A 6,335-nucleotide genomic window follows, 5' to 3' on the forward strand; every position below is an offset into this window, starting at 1 on the left:
TTTATGTGAACGTAAATGGAATTAAGAATGTTTTCTTGGCCGGGTGCAGAGGCTCACGCCTGTAATCCCAGCACTGGGAGGCCAAGGCGGGTGGATCACGAGGTCAGGAGTTCAAGACCAGCCTGGCCAACATGGTGAAACCCCGTCTCTACTAAAAGTACAAAAATTAGCCCAGCATGGTGGCGGGTGCCTGTAATCCCAGCTACTCAGGAGGCTGAGGCAGGAGAATCACTTGGACCTGGGAGGCAGAGGTTGCAGTCAGCCAAGATTGTACCACTGCACTCTAGCCTGGGTGACAGAGCAAGACTCTCGGTGGGGGGGAAAAAAATGTTTTCTTGCCAGGAATGGTGGTATGCACCTAATAGTCCCAGCTACTCAGGAGGTGGAGGAGGGAGGACATCTGAGCCCACGGGTCTAGTCTGGGGGCAACATGGTGAAACCCCCATTTCTAAAAATACTTATATAAACAGCTGGGCATGGTGGCAGGTTCCTGTAGTCCCAGCAACTTGGGAGGCTGAGGTGAGAGGATCACTTCAGCCCAAGAGTTCGAGGCTGCAGTGAGCTATTATTTATTGTACCTGTGAAGAACCCCTGCATTGCAGCCCGGGTAACGTAGCAAGACTCATCACTTAAACAAAAAACAGTTAATAGGGTGGGCCAGGCATGGTGGCTGACACCTGTAACCCCAGCATTCTGGGAGGCTGAGACCGGCAGATCACCTGAGGTCAGAAGTTCGAGACCAGCCTGGCCAACATGGCTAAACCCCATCTCAACTAAATATACAGAAAAGTACCCAGGCACAGTGGTGCGCGCCTGTAATCCCAGCTACTCGGAAGGTTGAGGCAGGAGGGTCTCTTGAAGCCAGGAGCTGGAGGTTGCAGTGAGCAGTGATCGTGCCACTACACTCCAGTCTGGGCAACAGAGTGAAACTGTCTCAAAAAAAAAAAAAAAAGGAACTAGAGCGTAAGAATGAAGTAAGCTGAGGAGTATTTTAAATAAAGCTCCGAGGGATCAACATGGTTTTAGGAAAAGGGATGGGGTCCTAAGACTGGTAAAGCACATTTTGCTCTTAGCTTAGATAAAAGAAATTGACTACAAGTGTTCTTGTTAGATACATTAATGACCTACAGGTGCCATAGTCTCTGAGCAAACGCAAGCAGTGTTACTTCAGACAGAAGAGAAGAGAAGCTGAGAAGGACAAAGAGTTGTAGTAACTGCTGTGGGCAATCAGGAAATTAAGAAGGGATACTATGGAGGGCCTTCTAACGGTGGCTTCTTCTCTACTATCGTTTGATTTTCAACAGTAGGACTAGAACAATGTGGGCCACGGATGATTAGACTAATAAAGCAGTGTGTTAAAGGGATGCCTTTGCCTGCATTTGAATGATCTCCACTAATTGTAGAGTGAGAAGTTAATCTGACATTCGGTGTCTTTCACAGGGGATAGACACAGCCTAAGAACAGTGGAGGTGTTGCCAGATCTCCAGTTTTGAGGAGCGTCGTTGACAGATGTCTGCAGCTACTGCCCCTCTGAATCCACCACCACGCTTCTGCAAAGGCTCTGCTTCCTGCGTGGAGCCCTGAGCCAGCGACTCAGCATGGTAGAGGCACTAACGCAGGCCCATTGTGTTGACATACAGACCTCCAACAGGCAGTTTTGGCTCAAAGACTCCTTGTGGCCTGGCTGAATTTTGCTACAGTCCAGTCCTACCCAATCCTCCTTCCTTCCCTCTCTCCTTCCATAGTCAGACCTGCAATCAGTCTGAAGGTTTGTCTTGCCTTCTGTTCCCTTCTCTAATAAACCTCTTTCACATGCAGCCCTTGACATCTGCTTCTCTGTAGACTTGAACTAAAACAGGGGTCAAAGAATTTGAAAGTCCCAGGAAGAGAGTGGTTGAAACAATGAAGCAAGTGCTAGAAAGCTAAGGTTTAAATCGTGAATGCTGGCATTAAGGACACCAGGCGGGGAATGATTCCTGGTGATTACAAGGCCCAGCAACAAGTAATTGAAGATTAAGCACTTACAAAATAATTTACCTAAGGGCACAAAAATAATTTACCAAAAGGTCTTTTGTTTTTGCTGATGGCTGAGGATAATGGAGAGTTCCTTTGAATCCACAAACCTGACGAATTTAGTGTATTGTTCAAGTAGACCACGGACAAAGCCTGTTATCTCCAAAGAAAAGTTTTCAGACTGGGTACAGCGGTTCAGGCCTGTAATCCCAACACTTGAGGAGGCCAAGGTGGGAGCATTGCTTGAGCCCAAGAGTTGGAGACCAGCCTGGGCAACATAGTGGTGAAGTGGCACCATCTACTGGGGGTAAAACCCAAGGTTCCTTGTCCCACGCCAAGGAAATCAAGGACAGAGACACACAAGGAGTGAGGTTAAAAATGGAGGTTTACTAGGTGAAAGAAAAAGCTCTCTCCTGAAGAGGGAGGAGGTCCCGAGCGGGTCTTCTGGTCTGCAGTGGAGTGCAGGAGGTTTGATAGATGAGCTTGAGGAGGTGTTGTCTGATTTGCATACGGAGCGAAAGATTGGTTGGACCAGGTGTGCTATTTGCATAGCATGCAAAGAACTGGTTAGGACTAGGTGTGCTGTTCGTGCACAAAGAAGCTGGCCGCCGCACCCTAATCTTTTATGACGCAGATGGATTCTCTACCTGGCTGGTGCCGTGTTGCCTGCTTTTTTACTGTACACGTGGTGACAAAAGGGAGGATGGAGGCTCCATGTTGAACATATCTGGCCCTCAGTAGCTTTTTTCTGTTGGCGCAGGTGCCGGCATCCCCGTGCAAGCTTCCAACTGGCTTACCTATGTCTGCAGCTCAATTTTTCAGGCTGCTCTTCGTTAGAAAAGAAATGATGTGGGGGCTGCTTTTTCTTAAAAGGGAAGCCTTGCTGAGGACTCCTTCACCCTCACTATCTGCCAAATAAGTCTTCTGGCTCCTGTATCACATTTCCCCTCTCAGGAATGGTAACCCTCACTGCTGGTGAGGGGTATTGGGCGATGACCCTTCCTGGTTACTTCCTGCCGAAGAGCGGGGCATTGAGTGGGGGACAGCAGCTAGAGCTCCTCCTGGAGTCGATCTAAGAGTCCTTGGAAGAGTGGCATGTCCATGCGAGGTTCCATCTGCAGTGCCATTTGGGGTTTAATAGCTTCTAGGGGAGAGGAAATAATTCAAGTTACCATATTGCATATACAAGGTCCAAATATTAGTACAAAACCCACGAGCAAGGGGGCTTAAGAAAGGAACTAATCGATTCCGGAAAGAAGACTGGAATCCACGTTTTCTCTGAACTCGTCAACGACTCTCACTTGATCTTTAAGCACCTGTAGGTTCGCTTCTACTTGACTAGAGATGCCGATCCAGAAGCAGCATGTTTCATTTAAAAGTGCATGGGTAGGCCGGGCATGGTGGCTCACACCTGTAATCCCAGCACTTTGGGAAGCGGGCGGATCACAAGGTCAGGAGTTTGAGGCCAGCCTGGCTAACACGGTGAAACCCCGTCTCTACTAAAAATACAAAAATTAGCTGAGCGTGGTGGCGGCGCCTGTAGTCCCAGCTACTCAGGAGGCTGAGGTACAAGAATCGCTTGAACCCGGGAGGCGGAGCTTGCAGTGAGCCAAGATCGTGCCACTGCACTCCAGCCTGGCGACAAAGCGAGACTCCAACTCAAAAAAAAAAAAAAAAAAAAAAAGTGCACAGGTACCCCCTACTTCAGCCATAAGGACATCTAAGTCCTGTGTATTTTGTGCTATTCCTGGGGCTAAAGACTCTATGGATTGTTGTTGTGCCTCTATGGCCCCTACTGTTGCCTTCCATCCTCATTGCATCATAATGGAAATATTAAACACTGATCTTTCAAGAAGAGGAGTACCCGCAAACCAGAATATGCCTCGACTGTAGAATCCCCCATCCGTGGAGTTTCTAAGATGGGATTGTCATGTGCATGTCCTCCCCAATCTTCTCTTTTGGTTAAGTCTCCATAGGAGGGCATGGAGATGATAGATCTCTTCGTTTGGCGTATCTGAGATAGTGCACTCTCTAGAAAAGAGCCTAGGTTAGGGATGTCCACAGATGATGCTGCCGTGTCAGGGAAATTTTAAAATAACAGGTCAGGGACCATCGCTGCTATAGTGCAGGATGCCTTCCGATGCCTAGGGAGGATTACCTGTGTCCAGGAGCCACCAAGGAAATATAGTCCTGTCCCTCGAAGGGATGGTTCTAAGTTGTCGCTTGTGAGAGAGACACAAGAAGATCTTTCTCATATCTTAGAAGCTTTCCCTTTTTACCTATAATAGGAGCATCTTTGGGATAGGGATATTCATACTCAGGATAGTCATTCACGATGCCGTTTGGAATTTTACGTGCTAAATGAGAAGGGTCCACCTGACAAATGGAGTTTCAAAAGGTCAGGGACACAGTGTGTCCTGGCCAATATCTTAGACAATACTTATGGCAGGGGCTGTCGGTCCAGACAACCCCTGTTCACCCACAGATTTGCAGGCCACCCCTGTTAGCCAGCCTCATACGGGGGTCTGGAATTCCATGAGGAGGCCTGTCTGGGAATGCCCCCTGTTGTTTTTCACATCATAGTACCGTGTGGCAAGGCGGTTACCTAGAGCCTGCCGTTCCCATCAGAACTTCCAACCAGAGGGAGAGGCCAGATTCTAAAAGCCACCCCTGCATAGGGCTGCTAATTTTCTTAGATCAGCTCTGTAGCTCTTTCTTTTCCAAACCTCTGAGCTTTCGGCAGTCACAAGTGTGGTGTTACAATGTTTGACATCTCCCAGATATGGCCCCTTCCCCTGCTTTTAAAGCAGAGGGAGGCATTTGCTATTACCCAGTCATCTTTTCCTAATTGAGGGTATGAAGCCTATCTTTGGGGGGAGTGTTTCCTGGCACTGTGCCGGGGGGAATGTTTTCCTGGGAAGAGTTAGTTACCCAGTTGAAGGTGCTCCCATACCATGTGCATTTATGCCTGCTAAGTCTTCAAGGGTTAAAGATAAAGCTAACAAAGGGAATCCTAAGACTGTAAGTTCTGGGTCATTGAGCGATTCCTCCATGTTGCTGAACTCAACACACCACTCAGGACAGACCCAGCAATTAGTTTTGTACAAATGGGCCTATGACTGATATTGTAGAAGCAAGAGGGTGTGATGTATTACTAAATCCAATAAAAGTCCTAGCTGAGGCCAGGCGCGGTGGCTCACACCCATAATCCCAGCACTTTGGGAGGCCGAAGTGGGCAGATCACGAGGTCAAGAGATCGAGACTCATCCTGGCCAACATGGTGAAACCCCGTATCTACTAAAAATACAAAAATTAGCCAGGTGTGGTGGTGCATGCCTGTAGTCCTAGCTACTTGGGAGGCCGAGGCAGGAGAATTGCTTGAACCCGGGAGGTGGAGGTTGCAGTGAGCTGAGATCGTACCACTGCACTCCAGCCTGGTGACAGAGTGTGACTCCATCTCAAAAAAAAAGAAAGAAAGAAAGAAAGAAAAAGAAAAATTCCTAGCTGACTCAGTGATAGTAAAACCTTCATGTTTACCTGTTGTCAGTAACTGTTATCCCTGCTATCAGGAGAATAATTAAGCAAAATACGACAGTGATTGAGATTCTTCATCCGATACTCCATTCTGGGGGTGTGACAGCATACAGTCCTACTGAAAATAGAGTGAGTATAACAATTCCCGCAAGGGTGGTGTAGTAGATAATTTCCATCTAAAATTTTACTCACCAAGATACAGAATTTCCCTTTGGGGGTCTATGAAGTTACAAATGTAATCCCATGGATAATCAAAATCTCTCTGAAAGTACACATCAAAAAGAAGTTTCAATATTTGATGGCAAATCTCGAGAGAAAAAGTGAAATGACTGAAGGTATATGGTAAGTTAGGGGTGTGACTGAGTAGGAAGAGAAACCATCACTCATTTACTTATCTTTTATGATTTTCAGCTTAACATCTTCTATTTCTTCACATTTATATTCAGGACATTCCTCTGGGCTGTCAGGGGTTGCCCTCTTAGCTTTCCAGGCTTTGACTTGAGTGTCATGTATCCAGGAGTCGATACCTGTAACTTTTACCGCTGAGGGGGTTAAAAGAAGAACAGTGTAGAGGCCAGGTGCGGTGGCTCACGCCTATAATCCCAGCACTTTGGGAGGCTAAGGCAGGCGGATCACCTGAGGTCAGGAGTTCGAGACTGGCCTGATCAACATGGAGAAATCCTGTCTCTATTAAAAATACAAAAATTTGCCAGGTGTGGTGGCGGCGCCTGTAATCCCAGCTACTCAAGAGACTGAGGCAGGAGAATCGCTTGAACCTGGGAGGCGGA

Source organism: Macaca nemestrina, chromosome 1 (assembly GCF_043159975.1).
Source record: "Macaca nemestrina isolate mMacNem1 chromosome 1, mMacNem.hap1, whole genome shotgun sequence".
NCBI lineage: Eukaryota > Metazoa > Chordata > Mammalia > Primates > Cercopithecidae > Macaca > Macaca nemestrina.